Source organism: Notamacropus eugenii, chromosome 1 (assembly GCF_028372415.1).
Source record: "Notamacropus eugenii isolate mMacEug1 chromosome 1, mMacEug1.pri_v2, whole genome shotgun sequence".
Lineage (NCBI taxonomy): Eukaryota > Metazoa > Chordata > Mammalia > Diprotodontia > Macropodidae > Notamacropus > Notamacropus eugenii.
In genome coordinates this window covers 459,242,662-459,265,691 of record NC_092872.1, presented here as the reverse complement: position 1 = coordinate 459,265,691, position 23,030 = coordinate 459,242,662, and the positions used below count along the sequence as shown (strand labels likewise).

The following is a 23,030-nucleotide window of genomic DNA, read 5'->3' as shown; positions in this document are numbered from 1 at the left end:
GTTAAGAAATTACAGGGAGCAGAAAATGGAATACACTTAACTAACGTGCTGGTAAGTTTTGCGGAACTGCCTTTTTCCTTTTTCTTTCTTCATTTATTTATATATTTATTTATTTGTAACGAGGGCTGGGTCATGCTCTCTGGGTAGGAAAGAGCAAAGGAATGTATTCAGAAACAAAGATGAATTAAAAAATGAAGAAATAAAAACTTTAAAAAAAAACTAAAAACCATTACACGGTTATCAGTGTTGCACTCTAGCTGCACATTGTCATTCGGACAAAACCAGCTCACCTACTTTTCTGATCATTTTATATTTTCTGGCTATCTTTTATGCCACCTTTTGTGCCTCAGAGGTAACTAGTAATATGCTACAGCCCACTTACACCCACAATGTGTCTTTCTATTGCCCCTGAGGTCAGCTAAAATTTTGAATGTGTCAAGAAACTGCTTGTATATTTTTTAAAGCACTGAACAATTTCCCACAATTTTCCAGCCCACTCTCTCTCTCTCTAATTCCAGGCTGGCTCAGGGTCCACCCATAGTGCTGTTCAATGTATACACATATATAGTTTCCAACAGTCTTCTGTATTCTCACTTTGATTTTGAAGTCACAAACTATCAATGCACGTGTGCGCGTGTGTGTGTGTGTGTGTGTATGTGTGTTGACTTGGTTTAGAGGATCTTGTAAAATGCTTCATAGAATTTGTCTACCTCATATTATCTCTGGCAACAACTGCTGTAACACTTTTTCCACCGTGGTCTTTTTGCTTATGAGGTGGCTGTGTACTCTGAAATTATATTTCTTGTCTTTGAGAATAGGATGAAACAAACATTTCAACTCTTTTATTTTATTTGTCTCTAGAAGGTTGTGAGTCAACCTTTCATTTAACAGGTCTTTCCTTAAATCTTATGGTTTCTTTTATATAATTATGGAAATTGTATATTTATAAAATTTATAGTTTTATAATTATATAGTTATATTTATATAATTATATTCATATAATTTATATACTTAGATAATTATATCATTGTATTTATAATGATAATGCTAACACTGATGTGGTTCAATTCATCAAGTAATACGTCAAGTCACTGGTTGTTCAACAAAGATCTCATACTTGAGATACCAACAATTTGAAGTTTGTATAACAGCTAAGAACTAAATTATTCTTCGTATCATCTGCTTTTCTTTCCCACCACACTGGTGCCTTCATTATAGACATAGAAAGGGACTGTACAGGACTAAGAGCCATTGTGTATTTTTCCTAAGCATTGAGGGTTACCATAGCAAAATAATTCATTGCTTCATGGCCAACCAGTGGTGATGAGTTTCTGTGTTTTTAGCTATAATGGTCCTTGAATATCAACCACATTCTGTAGCTAAGCCATATTCAACAGTTTTCCAGCTTGATAGATGCCCTCGAAGATTATACTCTACCGCATAACCTTGGAAAACCCAGGGTCACTTCTGGGTAAGAAGAAACAACCAGAGCGATGCTTTTGTGGAATGGAGCAGTGATGAGGAAGATAACGATGACAGCTAATATTTGCATAGCGCTTTAAGGCTTACGTAGGGTTCATCTCATAATAGTCCTATAGGGATACTTAAAGTAAGAAGTAAAGTATTGTATTATTATCCCTATGTGGGAAACTGTGGCTTACGAGGTGACTTTGTCATGATAGGAAGTATCACAGCTATGATGTGAATGCATGCCTCTTGGCTCTAAGCTCAGTGCTTATTTTGTTCATCTTAACTTCCACAAGCAGCTATTAAGAATTTACCTATGCCAGGTTCTACATTAAGCACTGATGATACAAAAACCGAAATCATCTCTGCCCTTGAGGAGGACACATTCTAACTGGTAAGCCTGAGTTTGTTTTGTTTTGTTTTTTTAAGAATTACGATTTATATTCTCCTTCCTGTGTGATGATTATGCTACTGAACTTTCATCAATTTGAGCTGTATTTTCAGTAGTCAGGATGGGTTGCATGGAGTCATCCACATTCTCCCAGTCCTTCACTGACTCCTGGCACATTCCTTTGAAGACGTCACAGAGGAGTACAGTCTATGGACCTGGAACAGAATTCCTTGACTCCAACTCAGGTAGAACCCATGACTATGGCTTCGTGAGCACCACAGCCTAATTAATAATAAATATAAAATCCCAAAGGAGAGGACAGCGATCCAGCTAGTCAGAGGTGTTAGACACACAGTTTAAAGGCAGGTTCCAGTCTAGAGGATCTATGAGGATAGGAAAGCACATACAAATAAGTCCAGACTGTGGAGATATAGACTTCAATTTCCAGAATGGTCGTTCAGGTCATTTGTACTAAAGGGCAAGAACAGCAGCATGTTAAGTCAATAAGCATTTATTAAGTGCCTACTGTGTGCGAGGCACTGTGTCTAGAGATATAAAGAATAGGGGGAAGAAATCAAAAGCAGTCCTTACTCTCAAGGAGCTCGCTCACAGTCTTCTAAAGAAGGGAACAACTGTATGCAAACAAGCTATGTATGTTCTAAATGGAAAAGCAGCAAAGGCAGCAACATTGAGGATTAGAAAAGGTTTCTCATATAGATAGGATTTCAACTAGGACTTGAAAAAAGCTGAGAAAGTCAGACAAAGGGGTGATTCAGAAGCCGTATAATATAATTCAGTAAATAATTATATACCCTGGGCAGCTACAAGGAGCAGTGGACAGAGTATAGGGCCTGGAGTCAGGAAAACCTGAGTTCAAATGTGGCCTCAGACACTTACTAGATGTGTGACTGTGCAAGTTACTTACCCTGTTTGCCTCAGTTCCTCATCCGTAAAATGAGTCGAAGAAAGAAATGGCAAACTACTCCAGTATCTTTGTTAAGAAAACTCTAGATGGAGTCATGGAGAGTCAGATATGAATGAAACAACTAAACAGCAACAACTTATATGCCTACAGTGTGACAGGCACCAGGGACACAATACAAGAATGAAATGATATCTGCCCTCAAAGAGTTTACTTTCTGTTGAAAAGGGAACAAATGTGCAGATAAGTAAATGCAATATTATATATATGCTGCATTACATATTATATTATGTGTGTTATAATTGTATACTATGATATGATTATTTTATTATAATTATGTAATAAAAAGGCATTTCAGAGTTAACACTAATAACTGGGGGAATCAAGAAAAGCCTTTCAAAGGAAGTAGCACTTGACCTGAGCCTTGAAGGGAAAGAGGGTTTGTTCTAGGTGGAGGTGAGAAGGGAAAGAATCCCATACATGAGAAGCAGCCTGTGCAAAGTCATGGAGATGTGAGAAGGAATGTCATGTCCAGAAAATGGCAAGCTGGCATAGTGGAAAGAGCACTGATCCTAAAGTCAAGAGACATAGGCTTTATCTCTTGCTTTCACACTTACTGGCCTTAAAATCTTGTGCGAGTAACTTTACCTTCTTGAGTCTGTTTCTTCATCTAAACAATGGGGATAAAATATACATAATACCTACGTAAAAAAAAAAACAGCAGGGGGAAGGGTGGAGGGAGTGATGTAAAAGATATTATAAAGAAGGTGAGATCAGAATAGGCAAGAAAATTGATGAATATCCTGCCTGCTACACAGGTACCAATAGAATCTCAAAAGCTCCTAGGATGTTAGGTGGAAGCCCATGGAGAATCTATAGTGCAACACAGACCTGTAAACATGGTGGGGTTATAATCTGTACTATTGAAAGGAATAGCCATATCCATATAAAAACAGATCCACTGGAGTACTGGGATATTAAAGAACATTTGCAGTGAAAAGAACATTAGAATATTTGTAGTAAAGAGAAATGAGTATGAGAATATGCAAACTGAAAGTGAAAGTATAAATAATGACAGTTTTAAAAGCCAAGTGAAAAATGTGCTAGAGGACACAGAAGTACAACCGTAAGGAGGGCAGGTAAGATAGAGCTTCATGCTAAAATGGAAAATTTAAAGAAACTTACAACTCCTTCCTGGGATTGCTAATTCCCCTTCTGCCCCATCCCTCATGGCAGCAACAGGGGTTGCCACCAACCTTATTCACTGGAGCCCTTCTTGTCCTTATCAACTCTGGCCCCACCGTCAGGAGCATGCTTTGTCCTGTCAAATTTACCTTTACAACATTACTGGACCATGCCCCTTTCTTTCCTCTGATACTGCCGCCACCTTGGGACAGACATGAACTATTATAATAACCTGATGGTTGGTCTCCCTGACTTAAGTCTCTTCCTGGATGGACTCCAGTCCCTCTTCCAATTGTCAAAGGGATCTTCCTAAAGTGTAAAGTCTAACCAAGTCAATAAACTCTAGCAGCTCCTGATCACTTCCTGAATAAATTATAAAATTCTCTGACTTTTAACCCCAACCTTTAAGGAAGAGGGAAGTCCAGAGGTGTTACACATTACACGTTTTTGGATTTTCTTAGTGTATCAGTCAGCTGTACTGACTTTTTTTCCCCTCTCTAAAAAAACAAAAAACAAAATTATTTATCATATGGGATGGCTCTCAGACAGGGAAAAAGAGAGGGATACATGGGATACTATGGTGATATAAGAAACAGAAAACATTAATAAAAATTATTTTTTAAAAATCCTCTGGTATTTAAAGTCCTTCAGGACCTGGCTCCTCCCTACCTTTCTAACCTTCTTATACATTATACTCCCCTATATATTCTGCAATACATGCAATGTACTTCCTCCTTATCTCAGCATCCTGACTTCCTTCAAGTCGGAGCTAAAATTCCATCTTCTGCAGGAAGCTATTCCCCAATCTCTCTTAATTTGTTTCCTTCCATTTGTTACTTCTAATGTATCCAGTATGTGGTTTTTGTGTTCCTGGCTGCTTATATATTGTTTCCTTCACTAGACTGTGAGCTCCTTGAGAATAGGGACTATCTTTTACTTTTCTTTGTACCTTCAGTGCTTAGCATAGTGCCTACCATAGTACTACATAAAAGGGACTTAATAAATGTTTACTGATTGACTGAAAGAAGCTGAAAAGCTTTCTCCCAAACAAAGTCGGAGCAATTAGAGAAAGAACTAAAAATATCAATTAGAAAAAAAAAAACACCTTTGCATTAGGTTTCTGCCATAAGTGCCTCATATTCAAGATCCAAGGGAATCTTATATCCAAAATATAAAATAAGTCATTCGCCAAAATGAATAATTTGCCAAAACATATGGGCAAACAATTCTCATACAGCTTGCAAACTATCAAGAACCATATGAAATATGCTCTAAAACACTAATAAGACAAATACAAATTAAAACAACTCTGACATTTCAACACTCACCCAGCAAAGTGGTAAAGATGACAAAAGAAGGAAATAGTGTTGAAGAGGCTATCAGAAAACAGCCATGCTAACTTGCTAATTTGGTGGAACACAGAATTGCTCCAACTATTCTGGAAAGCAACTAGAATTAGGTTTGTTTGTTGTATTTTTTTTTTAGATGACTAAAATTTCCAAACCTTTGACCCAGAAATCTCACAGTTAGGCATTTGGCACAATAAAGTTAACAAAAGAAAGTCCCTATATGCACCAAGATATTCATAGAAGCACTTTTTGTGGTATCAAAGAACTAGAATTAAAGTCAATGTCGATGAATCAGCTAATAGCAAAAAAAAGACTTATAGTACACTAATGTAATGGAATATTACTGCACAATAAGGAATGATGAATACAAAGAATTCATAGAAGCACGGGGAAACTTACCTGAACTGATGCTGAGTGAGGAGAAGAAAGCCAGGAAAGCAATGTGGACAATGATTACAACAGGGAAGGAAGGGAGGAAGGAAGGGAGAGAGGAAGGGAGGGAGGGAGTGAGGAAGAAGAGAAGGGGAGGGAGGGAGAGAATTTGCGAAAACATCTACCACGTACCAGACACTGTTCAACACTCTACAAATATCTCATTTGATCCTCACAACAATCCTTAGCGATGGGTGCTATTCTTATCCTCATCTTACAGTTGGGGAAACTGAGGCAGACCGAGATTCAGTGATTTGCCCGGGGTCACAAGTAAGAAGTGTCCTCAGCCAGATTTGAACTCGTTTTTCTGATCACTGGCCCAACACTGTGCCACCTAGATGCCTCTGGGAAACTGAACCTCTTCGTTTCCATCTCTGCAAAGGCGGGAAACAATGAGCGTGTAGGGTGCTCCCACCCCCTCCACGTGCCTCGGTCATGGTCCCGCTGCTGCTACTGAGCCCCGATGTCCAGGTCCTGGGCCCCGCCATCCTCCCGACGCTGAGCCTCGCCGTGGCAGCCTTCGGAGTTCTCCTGGAAGGAGGAATCGCCAGCAAGACCTCTCCTCCTGCAGCCCCCACCCCGGGAGCCTGCCTGGGTATGCTCAGGCACTTGGGAGGGCTCCGCACCGAGGGGGACAAGGCCTTTGCTGAATTCTTGATCAATGAAATCAAAGGGGAGAGGAAAATCCAGAAACACAAATTCCTCACCAAGATGTCCCAGGATGGCGAGCTGGGTGTGCAAGGGCAGAGGCCAAGTTAGTCCGGAGATCAGCGGGCCAGAGGACCACGGTCACACTCGCTGTTAACAAGAGTCTCCACCGACATTTGACGATCCATCAGAGGGACAGAAAGCCCAAGAAGAGCCTGCCCTTACATCAGCCCCAAACTTAGTGGTGAAGGTTGTGAAGGACGATCCCAAGAAGGCGCTTGTGCTGGACTGCCACTACCCAGAGGAAGAGGTTGGACAGGAAGAAAACAGGAATCCGACTGGAACCGAATCCGACTGGAAGGGATACAAACTACCCACTCAACACAGATTCCCTGGACCCGGCCCTGTACGACCACTTGATGGACTTCCTGGCGGACCTCGGGGTGGGCAACACCTTTGCAAAACGAACTGATGGAGTTGAGCACACCAGAAGTAAGTACATCAACCTCTGGAAGACATGAAAGTGTCAAGTGTCAGTAGGGAGGCCTGAGGCAGTGACCCTGCTGGGCATCCAGAGCCCTCCCTTCCAAGAGAAGTTATCTAGAAGCTATTGTGGAGAAAGTGCCTCAAAATACCCCCAGGCATAAATTATGTTCCCAAGCCCTTTTATTTCCTTTGTCTGCTGGAATTTTTGTACACCACCACAGAATGAGGAAAAATAAAACCCTCGGACCCCTCCAAAAAAATTTTAAAAAACCAAAAAACAATGAATGTGTAGTGTTGCAAATACTATCAGACACACCAAGGCTGGCTGGTGAGTACTGCAAGCTAGAGCAAGACAGGACTCCCCAGGGGCCTGGAGCTGTCAGTCACTACATAGAGAGAAGGCTGGGTTCTTTGGGGAGTTTTCCCAGCAGTGGGCTTAGTCCAACCAAGCTGCTTGTTAAAATTTAGCTGTCCTTAGAGGGGAAAGGTCAGGTTAGAGGGCTATTTGTTTTGGTGACATTTAAGGCACCATAGCAGACTGTGGCCTGCAGTGGTCTTTATTGCAAATGTCACCACATCCATCGAGCAGCATTCTCTCCTAGAGCAACATAAAACAAAGCAGGCAGCCATATGTGCATTGCCCTGTGCTAGTCACCACTAGCCAGACCTTTGGTGCAACACTGGTTTTCTTCTCAGTGGTACTGAGGCACTCTAAGTCACTGTACTACACCAAGAGTCATTTCCTCTCAAAGCAAGCATGGATCTCTTCTTCATTCCCTCTCTCTTTTTCTCCCCTTCTACTGCCTTTTGTCAAGGACCATGTTTGCTTTCCAAGAGGATTAACATTTGAAGAGGAGTAACCTACATCTAAAACCACAGATCCAGGCTTATCACTATCTGGGGGAAACAAAGGAAGGACACAATACAAAATGTTGGTTCTGGATTGGGAACTAGGCTCTTCTATTTACTGTCTATATGTCCTTAGGCAAATCACTTACCCTTTCTGAGCCTCAGTTTCCACATCTGTCAAATTAAAGGGTGCATCTCTGGATTAAGAGGTGATAGACCACAGAAACAAAAAGACATTTTCAGACATAGCTGGGGAGTGGATTTGTTTGGCTTAATGCTTAATTTGTTACAGGGGAGAATAGGTATTTGGGAGAAGGGGAAGACTGGCAAGTAGTGACAGATATAAAAACAGAAAAGGATAAAAAGATTGCCAGTAAGACACTTAAAGATACACAGGAAAAAGCAGAAGGAAGTTGAAAAGGAGACACACAAACAGGGATGTTTTGCTACTATTATGTTAAATTTAATATACTTCTTAAAAATTAAATAGTGCATAACTGACTTTCAGGTTCATATATTACTTTCTTTTTCTCTTTGCACACTGAGATGTTCATGTTTGTTGCTGTCTGTCAAGTTCCCAGTTTAAAATTTTAAAAAATTATAAAACAAAGGGATCAAATTTTAAGTTCCCTTCTAGCAAACAATCTGTGATTCCATAAATTTGGTTGGAATCAGGAAGTCTGGATTCAAGTTCCATGTCCAATATTTAGTATTTATGTGACTATATATAAATCACTTAACCTCTCTGGACCTCATCTGTAAAACATGGGAAAAATTTGCACTACCTAATGCAGTGGGTTGTTGCAGGTAAAGTGTTTTATGAATATTTATAGCACTGTGTAAATATGGATTCTTAATACCCCACATTATGAAAATATAAATGAGTTATCATTTACTAATAACATATTACGTATAACATTCCCTTGGGAATCTGAGTTTGGTTTCGGGGTCCAGTTTCTCATTTATCTTTCCTCCTTCTGTTCTGAGATAGGAGGATGAAAATAGAAGTATGTGTAAATACATTCAATTCTGAAGCCATGGATAAAAAGTCCCAGGCCTAATTACCTTTAACTACTGATAGCCATCTCTGTGTTTCTCCAGAGACCACAAAAAAAAAAACCATGGGTGGCCCATGGCACTGGCCCAGGTTGTGATCTCCAGAGTTCCTAAAAATTAAAAATTTAAAAACCAAGCTGCTAAAAGATAGTGGAATTTGCAAAGAGGTTCTGCACAGGCAAGAATTAAGTTACTTTCCTGCTACTTTGGAAAAAGCTCTTCTCAGCAACCTGCCCCAACCAGCTCTCTGCAAACAGGGGGCTATTCTCACAGGGAGATAGAATGGGATGGGAGAAAGCGCCAGCCGCCTCAGCCTGTCTTTGGCAATCCCTCTTCAGTATAAATTGCTTGACCTTTTAACTAGCTCTAAACCTCACCTGTCGAAGGCAATTTCTTTAAGTGTCTTAGGAGGCTCTGCATTTTCAGATTTCCCTGAGTCAAGGAAACTAATTGAAGGGGGTTATAATGATTCTCTAGTTAAGAGCTGAACACCCAGAGAGGAATCAGGAAGGTTTCCTAGGCTGTCTTCCAGGGTTTTCTACTGGAGACCTCAGGCAAAAATCTCCCCTTTTGCCTCTTGGATTCTGCTGGGATCTGGGGAGGGTGATTAAATTCTTTTTTCTTAATTGAGCTGAATCTGTGTAGTCATCATCCATTTCTGAAATTTGTTTTTCTCAATTTCTCCAAGTGTAATTTAGTAGTATGGAATGTTTTAATGGAATATTAAGCTCATTGATCACAAGTTTTCATACTGAAACATGGCCCCTGCCTGGCCTGGCTTACACATGGGCTATCCAAACTACTTAAGCCAGCCAATTATGCCCGAAGGGGCTCGTGCCAACCTGGCTGGCAGCCTAGGGTTGGGGGACCCCAGTTTGCTTGCCTAGCTGCCAGCCTGTTGTTACCTGGAAAGGCCCCCAGTCTTCATTCTGGAGACTGTGGGCAGCTTGGCTAGTTTGTCTCTCTGGCTAAAACCCAAATACCATGCCTTCCTCTGCCTCCTTTAGGCTGCTCTGCCTCTGAAGGATACAAAGGCCTCAACTTTAGAAAAATATCAAGAGCAGAGAAAAGGCAGTGATCAGAGAGAGGAAGCACATATATGGGGGTTCATGTATCCCTCTGATGGGAGCAGGAAAAATCAATCAATTGATAAAAAGCATTAACCAAGGGCCTAATAACTGCCTAACCCTATTGTAGTCACTGAAGAGAATGAAGATGATTCAGTCCCTGAATCTGAGGAATTTACCATGTAATTGGGAAAAGAAAATCACATTTTTGAAACAATTAGATGACATGTGATGGCTTGTTACACTGTTAGAGTTAGAACCTTAGACACCTTCTGCCTAGCCCAACCCTCTTATTTCAATGGAGAAATTCAATTTGTCCCGAATAATACCTAACTCTAATAATTTTTGCTTTTTAAAATAATTTCCCATAGGCTCTCTTGATCCTCATAACAACCATGTGAGGTAGGTAGGAAAAAGAAGCTCAAAGCAGCTAAGTGATTTACCCAAGATCACATGGCAAGAGTTAATAGAGTCACAACAAGACCCATACCTCCCATCTCTGGGTCCAGTGGTTTGTTTTTTATTTTTGTTTTTTTTTTCCCCACTATATCTTGTGTTATAGGAGAACATTGTATTTTGAACCATTCCTCTTCACACCAATGGACCTCCTACCAGAGTTAGTAATAGTGTAACATAGTTGCCGATTGTGAAAAATATTTTTTTTCCTAAACTTTATTTAAACTTCCAAGATTTGTCATTCTTCTAATACAATATCAAATCTTTTTTTTTTATTTTTTAAGCCACAGATTAAATTGATTCTAATGTTTTCAAGAGTGCTATGTCAAAGCCTGATGGCAATATTTGGGGAGAGACTGACATGGCAGAACAAACGTTAAAATCAATACCATCTGTCTCCAAGAAGCTACTCAAGATTCTAGACATCTAATGTACCTCAAGCAATTGATGCAAGAGTGATAGCCACCATCGAGACAGTGAGAGAGGAAGTGAAAAAATTTGTCTTATTTTTGGCCCTCAAGAGAAATCTTCCTCTTTAAATAAAATCATTTTCAAGACATTTCTGTATGTTTTGTATTTCTTTTTTTTTATCTTTAACAGCTATCTTAGACACCTACTTGGATTGTACAGTCATACAGCATATATGTATGTGTGCGTATATATATATACACATACACATATATACATATACACACATGCACATATACATATATACATGTGTGTATACATGCATGCATGCACATATATACATAGGCACATGCACATACATGCATACTGATACAGCATATACCTATATACTTATATACACATATGCATACATATATGTGCACACCTACATACATATATGTGTGCATGTATATACACACATGCATTGTGCACATGTGTGCATATGGACATGTATATGTATGTGTGCATATATACATATACATACACACAGAGCAATGAGAGAAGTTACAAAGACTCTTCCCCAGGGTCTGAAATAAATAATCCAGTGATTTAGGGGACATGAAGATGGAACCTACAAATGAACCTAAAGAGTAGAGGGCAGGGTCCAGCTCCTGAGGCGAAACCTGTGCTGAGAACTGGAAAGTAAGAGGTCCAGAAAAGGCTGGAAGATTCTTGAGCCAGCCCCCACAGATTCCTGCCTCCCTTCCTCAGGCATAGGGAAATTTAACTGTGTGTCAGAGTTGAAGCCACAAAAGTGACATTTGTACCAAAATAGAACTCTTTTAAGTTCTGTACTCACTCTTTGAATATGATGACTGCCTAATGGGGGCTTCTCACCCCTTACAGACTTAATCTAACATATTATATTAAGTCAAATAGTTCTCTTGTCTGTATTATAATTAAATTTCTTTAGGGAAGCACATTAAGGGAAAATAGTTTTTTTAAGGCATTTTTCTCACTAGTTTTTTTTTTTTAATGAGCTAAGTAGTTTTGATTTTTTTAATTGTAATGTTGAGTGTGTGTGTGTGAACTGAATTGGCCAGTTTGAATTCCAACCAATATCTATTGTGAGTAATGCTACTAATAACTTCTAATAAGGTTCATAGACTGAAGGGCGGGCAAGGGGAAAGGGAAAAATGCTCAACTCAGTTATAGGTTTTTAAATAAAAATATTAAAATAAGACTTTAAGAAATAATGAAAATCATTCTTGCCTCACCACACCTTCCCCTGAAAGGTAATCAAAGGACATTTCATGAATTACCACCTCACTGGACCAACTGATTGCCCTCATCGGACTATAAGTCACACCCTCCTAGTGAAAAGAGAAGGTAAAACTTAAATCCTTTCACTCTCTTGTCTAGGGTATAGGAGCAAAGAGGTTATGCCATTCTGGCCAAAAAAGACCTTATGCCATGGCCTCAAGGCCTGACAGATAGGATCATACATTTCGAGTCAGAAGGAATTTTAGAGGCCATCTAGACCCATACCTTCATGCTCCAGATATGGAATCAAAATATATAGTAAGTGACATGAAGGGGTCACTGTCTTGGAGAATACCATGGATTCTTTTTAAAATATATCTAATTTATAGTATAATGCAAAGACTGCTGACTCTCCAGTAAGAGGCCCTGTGTTCAGATCTCAACTGTGTAACCCTAGGCAAAGTTATTTGACCTCTTGCGTTATTGGATTAGATGGGATCTAAAATCTTTTCCAGTCTTAATCTATGATCAGTGATCCCCCTCTAAGCTATAAATGTATCAAAAGCACCTATCCTGATGTGCATTGGTCAGGTAAAAAGTCCCAGAGAATGAACTGATAAATAGACACATGTAATAAGCAATTACATATATATACACACACATACACACACACACATATATATACACACACATACACACACACACATATATATACACACACATACACACACACACATATATATACACACACATACACACACACACATATATATATACACACATACACACACACACATATATATATACACACACATATACAAACAGACTGTAGGGAAGAGGGGAAATTTACATAATAACTTCATTATATATTTAAAAGGAATAGTAAGTTGTACAAGATAGATTTTGCAGTTCCATGTGCAATCATTTTTTAAATTATGCTATATTATGGAAATGCTTGTTTTATGCCATGAATTAAAAATAAAATAAATACAATTTTTAAAAGTCCCCTCTTACCCCTGTCCCTGATGTCCACGTCTAGTCCAACCTGTGCCTGACCAAGAATCCCTTCTACTGTTCCCCAAGTTGTCATCTCACCTTGGCTTGAAGACCCCTCATGACTAGAAGACCACTACCTCCAAATCAGTTCATCCCACTTCTTTACCTAGTCAAAATTGCCCTTTTCACACTCTCCACCTCTGGGGTCAAGCAGAATCTTCTGTTATTCCTTAACTCTTCAAATGTTTGAAGGTAGTGATCTTGTCCCCCTTAAGCCTTTTCTTCTCCTGGCTAAACATTCCCAGTTCCTTTAATTCATCCTCAGATGGCATCACCTCCACTCTCTTAGTTAGCCAGAACCTTCTGTGTAAATAAGTGCTTTTTCCCAGGTTCCAGCTTTGGTGGACAGGGCAGGGAGTCTTTGCTTCTCACAGGTGTCATCTCTATCTCATCCACCAATTGCACTCCCACCAAGGTTGGTGGAGAGAACAGTTTCCTAGAAAAAGTGAAAGTCTGTTGGCTAGGGGGGCAGGATGTCAGGACATAATTGCTTTGGAGAATTGAAAGGCTGGTAGGACCCTAATGGGGCACAATGGAAGAGAAAGGGAACCTCCTTCTACCCGAGTGGACCCTGGTCAATTGAAGCCCTTTCCCAGACCTTCCAGTGCCTTGTCCCCCAAACTGAGGGCTAAGGGAACTGAAATGCCTTATCTCTTCAGATAACTCTCCTGGCTGAGAAAAGCAAATCTCCCCCCTCTACAGAAGCCTGGTCTCTATCACTGGGGTCGCTGGCACCCTTTTAGAGCTTTCCCTTCTGGGTAAGAGGGAGTTTCATAGAAGTACACCCTTTCCTAAGGCAGCCAAGAGTCTATTGTGAAAGGATTCATACATTGATTTACCCCTCACTCTGTAGGCAGCTACCGATGTATGGAAGCATGTTTCCCATTCCAGAGTGGACTCAATTTGGAAAGAGGGAACAAGTAGAAGTCCTCCATTTTCTTTTTCTTTTTTTTTTTGCATCAAGTGAAAAGGCTCCTAATTCATAGGATCATCTATTTGAAGCTGGAAAGGACACCAGGTTTGGAACTCTCCCCTGTGTCTGAGCTGTTCTGAAGGAGTGAGTGCCTACTCACCCAACCCACAGTATCTAGCTCTCTTCAGACCATGCTTCACCTCTATCTACTTCTCCACATCTTGCCATATGCCCTGCTGCTGCTGGCATACAGAATACTATAGGACCATAGACACAGAATGAGAAGGGACCTCAGAGTCTATCTGGTCCAATCCTTTCATTTGATAAAAATGAAGATGAAGGAAAGTGAGGCCCAGAGAAGTAAAATGGACTCACCTAAGACCATACAGTAGTAAGGGGAAGAGGTAAATTCAAACACACAACCTCTAGCTCCAAATCCAACATATTTTCTGCTACACCATGCTCTCCTGCTTAGCAGTGTACTTCCTAAAGTGTGACAAAGCAAAGTTGAGTAGAATACTGAGGACTACATGTGATTGCTCTTTTGCATAATCACAGCATCAAGAGTCTCTCTCTGTTGTGTTCTGGGCCTAGATGCAATCAGCCCAGTGTCGTTCACAATAGGAATCATCTGGAGGACCTCAGGACCTATAGGGAATCCCACCTTCCTTTGGACTCTGAGCAGGACACCAAACATGATGGTAAATAAGGGTCCCTGCTTAACGTGCACTATCCATTCTGTCCTATGTAATTGGGAAAGCCCTGTAAGACTCTAAGCTCCCTAAAAGGGCAGGGACCAAGTATATTTGTATCTTGCCCAGTGCTTAACATAGGAAGGAAGGAAGGAAGGAAGGAAGGAAGGAAGGAAGGAAGGAAGGAAGGAAGGAAGGAAGGAAGGAAGGAAGGAAGGAAGGAAGGAAGGGTTAAACACTTACCATGTGCCAAGATATCCTTAGATCCTTATTATCCCCATTTTATAGTTGAGGAAACTGGAACAAACAGGATTAATTTCACAGTCAGGAAAATTGAGGGAGGTGAGGAGCAGTTCAGGAAGGGTCTTTACCTCTTGCATACAGTTGTCACAGAAAGAAGCAGAGATGCCCTTCTGCATTCACAGAGACTGCGTGGTTCAACACAACTATCATAATGTGTATTTGTAGCGCTACACACAGTGCCAGTGGCCTCTGCCACCTTATGGCAGAAGTTGAACTACTTGTCTCTTGAGGATCGATGGTTGGGCCCAGCAGTAGTTTCATGGCAACAAGATATAAAGGGTTACAAGTCAAACGGGAAATGCTATTTCTCCTGCCACAAACCCCGGTGAAAAAAGAGCTCTGGGTCAGCCATTCAGGCACTGGGGTTCTCTATTTTGTGAATTTTCCAACTGACTTTGCCCTATCTCCCAGGTCACTTCTCAGCTGGTTCCCCCAACCCAGAAAACACAGATCCCTGTATAATCATCAGCCCAAGTCAAAGAGAGTAAGAGAGGTGGCCTGCTTTGAAGCAAATCCTATATTATAAGCCAATGCAAATTGGAATGATTTCTGGATTTCCTACAGTTTTCAATTATTATGACCAGGGCGCCTTCTGATTGCACGGATAACAGAGCTGTCTGTCTGCCCAAATATGTTACTCATTCCTCCCCACCCCACCTCCTCAGCTGTCACCAAACCATCCTGCCTGCACTACCAGCCAGCTGTACTGAGTAGCCTTGGCCATATTCTCCTTTGGCCAGATATGAACAAAGAGTGTGTTTCTCAGACACTGCTGCACAATCCAGAGCTATGGCTCATCTTCAGGAGAGAGCTAAGTCAGAGCTCCGTAGCACCTAAGAAAGAGGAAAGAGATAATATGGAGCACTAGGGTCTCATCCAAGAATCAACCACATTCAGGGACATCTGGAATGAGTTACTATCCATCCAGATGTTTCCAAATCACTACAGGAGTGTTCTGTAGGTTCCTTTGGGGTTCCCTCAGGGAATCCTAAGTAACCCAAGTTACAGGTGTAGATCAAATATTGAATATGGCAAAAGCTGCTTAAATTACACCAATAAACATTGACTAAGCGTTGACTTCGTGTAGTAAAGTATCTATGTGACTACGTCTGTAATTCATAGGTTCCTAGGATTTAGAACTAAAAGAGACCATAGAAATCATGTCCCATCCATTTTATAGATTAGGAAACAGAGGCTCAGGAAGTAATCTACCCAATATCATGCAAGTAATAATAATAGGAACATTTATGTTGCGCTTTAAGATTTTCCAGGTGCTTTACATATTTCATCTCATTTGAGATAACAACCCTGTGAAATAAATGCTATTATTGTCCCCATTTCACAAATGAGAAAAAAACTGAGGCAGATAGGCTGAGTAACTTGCTCAGAGTCACATAACTGGAAGGCATCGGGGTAGGACTTGAATCAAGAGCTTCCTGATTCCAAGCCCAGGGCTCTATCCATTATGGCTTTAAACCCAGGTCTTCTGCTGTAAATCCATTTTCTTTCTTAAATCTCAATTCTATTCATCACTATTTGAAGTAGATGAGATTACAAGTTGTTTCTCCGCACATACACATATATACCCATGACCACCCTGGAAAATAAAGCCAGAATTGGACTAAAGATAGAATAATAAGAAAAAATTTTAAACATTGATATTGAACCTGTCCCATTAGATCTCTCTTCCTCCAAAGTACAAAGGAAAATATCACCCTGCTCTGTCACTTACTAGTTTGAGAGGAAACCTTTGACAAAGGGGGTGGGAGCAGGGGAGGGGGATACAGCAACTTAGAAGGAAGAGCCATCTTAAATCCAAGAGGGTAAAAATAGCTAGTTTCAGCAGGCTGTTGTGGTGAATTAAGAAATAAAAGCACAAACCAACTTCTTCAAAATGTCCTTTTTATTTGAAAAGAAGCAACCCCCAAGATCTTCTCTGTGCACATTCATACTCCCCCCCCCCCCCAGCCCTCCCCCAGCCACTAGCAGTCTGAAACCCTGAGTCTGATTGGTCCTACTTTGAAAGAAACAAGGCCATTGCTGCAGAGAAGTGTCTGAGCTCTCAAAGGCTCAACCACTCAAGGAAGGCACAGCAATGCCCCCTCTTTCAGGCACAGAGGCTCCACTTTGGTTTAGGGTGCCTGTCTCAGGCCTCTAGGCGCCCCAGTCTACTCTGTTTGGCCCAAGAGGCTCTGCCAGCTTTTGCCAGTGAGGCCTTTGCCAATGAACTTCCGTAAACCTTCCTGGCCCCGAGGACACTGCCTGGATTGTCTGCCCCGCCGGCCGGAGGCCCAGAGCTAGAGCCACAGCTGAGGGGAGAAGCGCCCAGCTGTTATTGGAGACAAGCAGTTGGCTTTCTTTGCTGATGAAAAGGGAACCTGTGTGCCCTAAGAAAGGGGAGGGGGGCTGCAGGGAAAGCTCGGCCCTGTGACTGTAAACAACCCACCTCCTGACGTGCCAGTGACAGCCTCAGGCCCGGCCTAGGTGGGCACAGGCAGGTTGCCAGCCAGATACTCGACACAGAATAGGAGAGGCTACTTGGCTCCCTCTGGTCTTAGGAACTATTTCAAAGTGTGGCCTGTTGCAAAGAGCCCTGGACTGGGAATCAGAAGAACTGGATTCTCATCCTATGCACAGCCACAAATCCTTTGTGTAACCTTAAGCAAGTCATTTCAGTGCTCTGGGCCTCCGTCTCCTTCTCCATAAAAAAGAAAGTTGAATTAGACTCAATCTAAGGTCTTATGATTTCCCTATAAGGATAACTCCAAAGAAAAATGGAAAAGTATATACAGGGAAAACCTTGGATTACTAAAAGAAACACTTTCATGGTATTCATGGTCTATTTAATTTAAGGCTAATCCTAGAACTACTCCTCCATTTCTTATCTAGGGACTCCATAATATTAGCAAATATAGCCTGGTCCTTTTCCTTCTCACACTAGAAAAAAGAATCAGGAGCCAAAAAGATCTTGAAAGCTTCGAATAAAGGGCCAAATTTATCACAATGAAATTTAATTAAGACAAATGTAAACTCCACACGTGGATGCAAAAAATCAACAGCAGAAGCACAGGATAGAAAAAGCATGACTAGAAAATATTTCATGTGAAAAAAAAAAACTGAGGGTTGTAGTGATTGCAACCTCAGAATTGACAAATGGCATGACATGGTCACCAAAACAGCTAAGGCAGTCTTGAGCTTTGTTAATATTGGCATATTATGTCCAGAATGAGGAAGATGATAGCCCACTGTCTTCCTCCATGGTCAGACAAGACATGGAGCACTGTGTGCAGATGCGTGCAGCTCATTTCATTAACAACTTTAACAGACTGGAATGAGTTCAGAAGACATCACTAGGATGATGAGACATCATCATCAGTTGTAGAACATGCCATATAAAGCTTATGTGAAAGAACTGCTGTGCACTCATCCATGGATGGGGAAGCTGTGAAGTGGTACAGTCATTTTAGAAAGCAATCTGGAATTAGGCAAATAAAGCGATTAAAACAACCATACCCTTTGAACCAGAGATTCCACTTTGGGGCTTATGCTTCAAGGAAGCCATAAATGAAAAGAAAGTCCCCATGTACTCCAAAACTTTTTAGCAGCACTTCTTTGTGGTAGCTAAGGATTGGAAACAAAGTAGATACTTATCAGTTGGTGAATGACTAAAATTGTGGTACATGAATATAACGAAATGTTACTGTGCTGTAAGAAATAACGGGTAATGAATATAGAGAAATATAGAAAGAGCTATATCAACTGATACAGAGTGAAGTAAGCAAAGCCAGGAAAATAATACGCACAGTAACTACAACAATATAAATGGACAGAACAGAACACCAACAAAATCAAAAGTAAATGTAACAAAATTATAAAGATCAAGTGGGACTTGAATCTTTATTTGGATATGAGAAAATCCCTCCAAATTACCCCTTCGTGGAGATGTGAGACCCACAGGCATTACACATTGCACATGTTTTCATACTTTTTCAATATATTGATCAATTGTGCTGACTTTTTTCCTCTCTAAAAAATAGTATATGTCATATGAGATGGCTTTCTGGGAAGGGGAGGGGAAGACACAGGATAACTATGGTAATATAGGAAAGAGAATATATCAATAAAAACATATTTTAAAAAAAGAAAGAATTGAGGTTGAGGTGATTTAAGGAAGAAAGGTAATTGCCTTCCAGTATTTTTGAAGAGGTGTCATGTGGGAGAGGGATTGGACTGTTCTGCTTGGTCTTCTGAAGACAGAGCTCAGAGCAATGACTGGGAGCTGCAAAGAGGCCAGTTCAAGCTGAATGTCAGCACTGGAATGGGCTGCCTCTGGAAGCAGTATGTCTCCCATCACAGAAGAGCTTGAAGATGATATTGAATTGCCCAGTTGTCAGGATAGATTTCATAGAGAGGAAATTTCTATCCAGGCATGCACTGAACTAGATGGACTCTGGGGAACTCTCCAGCACTCATATTCTGTGATTCTGAACGTTTATGTATCACTTGCTGGTCTGCAAAGCACTTTGCATGTATTCTCTCATTTGATCCTCAGTCTTGAGAAGAATATACAACTATTATCGCTGTTGTAGAAGTAAGGAAACTGAGGCTCAGAGAAGTTAAGTGATTTAGCCAGAGTTAGCAATCAGTAAGCATCCAAGACAGGAGTTGAACCCAAATTTACCTGACTCCATGCCTCTCATTTTATCTATGACAACAGTCTGCCTCTGTTCTGGAGAGGAAACTGAGGCTCAAGAAAGACAAATGCCTTGCAAAAGGTCCCATATCAAGTTAGTAGCAAAGCAAGGATTAAGACTTGGATCTCCTAATTCCTAGTCCAGAGCTCTTTCCTCTCCTCTACAGTGACTCTTACTTACTGAGTGCTTATTAAGATAGGCACTTAATAAGAGCTCGTAGAATTGAATTGACTGGAAAAGTACAGAAATGAAGCATAATCACTTTACTGGCACAATGGCTGTAGGACAGATGGCATCCTAGCTTCCTAATAAGAAACTTCTGCAACACTTTCCCATGGCCCTAAACACCATTTACGAACAGCAATCTAATGCATTTTGGAACCCTGTCCGTGATAGGAGTACACAACAAATGAAGCACCCAGAAATGTAGAGACTTGGCCATGTTTTAGGAGTGAAATAGAAGTCATTAGCTCCCATTTTAATTTAACGAGCCTAATTTTATAAATAAGAGTGAATTTTCCCAGGCTATTATTTCTAATTATGCATTTACATCAAGTCATATTATGTGGTTGATGAAATGCTAATACTGAAGGCAGTTTTCTGCCGACAAGTAGTGCAGAGAAAAGCCTTCTACCCCTTCTAAGTCAATATCACCCAAATGATTAGCTAGCCATTCACCAAACATTGCACTGTGTTTGTGAATGGGTGAGAGCTAACTCAATGGCTATGTCTATACTATACCTAACTAGTCAAGTGGGAGGGGAAGAACCTATAGATGGAAGAAGGAAGGAAGGAAGGAAGGAAGGAAGGAAGGAAGGAAGGAAGGAAGGAAGGAAGGAAGGAAGGAAGGAAGGAAGGAAGGAAGGAAGGAAGGAAGGAAGAAAGGAAGGAAGGAAGGATGAATATAATCAATTACCTTTATGGATTGATAAAAGCCCTTTCTTAAAGATCTATTAGCCTACTTCTTATCTCTCAGGGGTGACAGACTACCTATGACAAATGAGGATGAGGGTTGGGGTTCATTTTAAGTACTAAGGTCAATGTAAGCTGGTACTTGGTAGCATTAATAAGCAATAATAGTTGACACATATATAACACTTTAAAATTTTCAAAGTTCTTAATATATATGTAAATGTGCATATATACATAGAGAGAGGAAAGAAAGTCAGTCTCATTTGATCCGCATAACAACCCAGATTATTATGCCCCTTTTTATACCTACTACTATACCCATTTTGCAGGATAGAAAACAGAGGCTACATGTGGTCCAGTGACTTGCCCAGAACCAAACAGTCGATAAGTGCTAAGGCAGGATTCAAACTTGAGTTTCCCTGACTCCAAGTCCAACGCTCTACCTGCTACCCCCAAGCTGCCAGCACCTCCATTGTACAGCGGAGGAACTAACCCTCTGTGGTCTTATTTCTTCATGCTCATATAACTAGAAAATGTCTAAAGCAAAGTTCAAGCCCAGTTCTTCTGACTCAGAGTGTAGCACACTATTCACTACACCATACTTCCTCTTGTCACCTAATCTAACCCCTCATTGTAGCAAAGGGATTTTTGTGGGGCTGCCCCAAGCACACTGGACTCATAGTCACAATTACCAGCTGTTCAGCATTCTCACTTGGCACTCACTTGGAACTAATAGTTAGAATGCTATAAAGGCTACATCCAGCCATTCTAACCTTTTCTTGATCAGTTCTCCAAAAAGAACTGCTTCAGCCATGCTAGCCTTCTCATTATGCCCTAAAAATGCCCACCTCTGCACCTTTGCCTCATACTGTTCTGTCTCCCTGAATTTCTAACCTACCTCCCCTTTGCTTATACAAGTGCTGCTCGTGCTTCAAGGATAACTTAAGTTTCACCTCTTCCATGAAGCCTTCTCTGCATAATATCTCAACTTATAGTGATCTTTTCCTTCCCCTTACCTTCTATGCTAAATATTATCTGTATCACTTGGCATAATTATTATTTATTATTATTATAATTAAATGCCAATAATACGTTTGGCACTTATAATATCCCTGATATTGTTATTTAACCCTTTGTGTGTGTGTGTGTGTGTGTGTGTGTGTGTGTGTCCCTGCTCACAAGTACCTCACAGTAGAGTTAAAAAATACATAGGCTCATGAGATCACAGTTTTGGAGCCAGAAGGTACCTCAGAGGCCATCTGGTACAACTCCTTCAATTTATAGATGAAGAAACTGTGATCTAATGAGATTAAGTGACTTGGCCAAGGTCACATGGGTAGTAAACAACTGAGAAAGCATTTGAACTCAGGTTCCCTAATTCCAAATACATTGCTTTTTGCACTGTCTCAAGCTCCCTCTTCTTTCAATTTCGTATAAGCACAGGGCTGGGCATATAGGAGGATGCTTAATAAATATTTATTGAATGAACCTAAACCTTGGCAAGTGAGATAAGCTTTTGTGGCATTTCTTCCTCAGCAAAGAGGTCCCATCTGTTCCTTTATCATTACAGATTAGCCCTTGATTAGGCCAGTGGGTCACTTTCCATTCTTTAGCTATGATACACATCAGTTCTTTGTGGTTCCCAGTGACCCATAATAGTAGAAAGGACAGTTCAATTGCTATCTGTGGGTGTGAGCCAGAGTCCAAATAGCTACTATTTCTGGGAACTCCAGACATACCCACAGAAGAGAAGTCATCCTCCTGTTCTTCACCTGAAAATACTTTAAGATTTGGAGGGAATGACTCCAAACGACCATTTTCAGGACAATCAAAGGTGATTCTATTTTTTGTCATCTCATGTAGATGGAAACCACACTGAGAAAGGAGGGAAGGAGAAGAGGGGAGAGGAGAAGGCTTTGGATCCAGACTTCTAATAATGCCAAATTCCAAAGTAGAATTTGCAGTCCAATCACATCCTCGGCCAAACCAGGCATCTAAAGAAGCACGGCCACTCTTTGAAAACAAAGCATCAAGATAACTCTTCCAATAGATTTGTCTCCTGGTGATCATCCCAGCTTCTACAGACCCAGGCACAAAATATAGACTGAGTCTTACCCCAAAGATTTAAAGGTTTCAATGGATCCCTTCTAAGTTAAAAGGCAAACACTTAGGATCATAGATTCCAGAGCATAAACAGCAGGTATACTGGAGCTAGCTCCTACCAGCTTACAAGAACTGGTTGTTAAATTTTCAATGGGAGCTTTTACAACTCAGAAGTTAGCAAATGCTACAAATCAGTGTTTGATTTACCACGTTGTTGATTATCTAAACTTAAGAAAATTATGGAGAAGATGTTAATAATATAGACTAAACTGAAAAACATGTCGTTATGTACATTTTTTCCAGAGAGCTGGTTGTAAAACACTTACTAGTGTATCCCTGGGCCTATAAGGAGCCATTAGAATCATGTAGTACAGCTCCCTCTTTTTAAAAATGAAGAAA

At 40.6% G+C, this 23,030-nt stretch overlaps 1 pseudogene; it reads left to right on the top strand.

The window, feature by feature from the left end:
• Positions 1 to 6,181: 6,181 nt before the first annotated feature.
• Positions 6,182 to 23,030, top strand: part of LOC140518409 (complement component 1 Q subcomponent-binding protein, mitochondrial pseudogene) — a 51,574-nt pseudogene continuing 34,725 nt past the window's right edge.